Source organism: Rhamphochromis sp. 'chilingali', assembly GCF_963969265.1.
Source record: "Rhamphochromis sp. 'chilingali' genome assembly, chromosome: 3".
NCBI lineage: Eukaryota > Metazoa > Chordata > Actinopteri > Cichliformes > Cichlidae > Rhamphochromis > Rhamphochromis sp. 'chilingali'.
This window is the reverse complement of record NC_137931.1, coordinates 35,210,056-35,210,270: the sequence shown is the minus strand read 5'-3', so window position 1 is coordinate 35,210,270 and position 215 is coordinate 35,210,056.

Genomic DNA, 215 nt, shown 5'->3' with positions numbered 1-215 from the left:
GGCCCCCGTGTCAGGGCTCGCTCGCGTTGTAAAGCGTGGACCCTCAAATCCTCGAAAAGATTGCGTTAGACGCGTTAGATAAAAGACAGAATGCGCAACATTTACACTCAGATGGATAAGAAGGACCCGCTCCTTGTTTTGTCTGATAAAAGTGTTTCACAGGCGCCAGCAGCACATGTGATAGCTGTGTTGGAGGTTAAACATGTCACAACAGA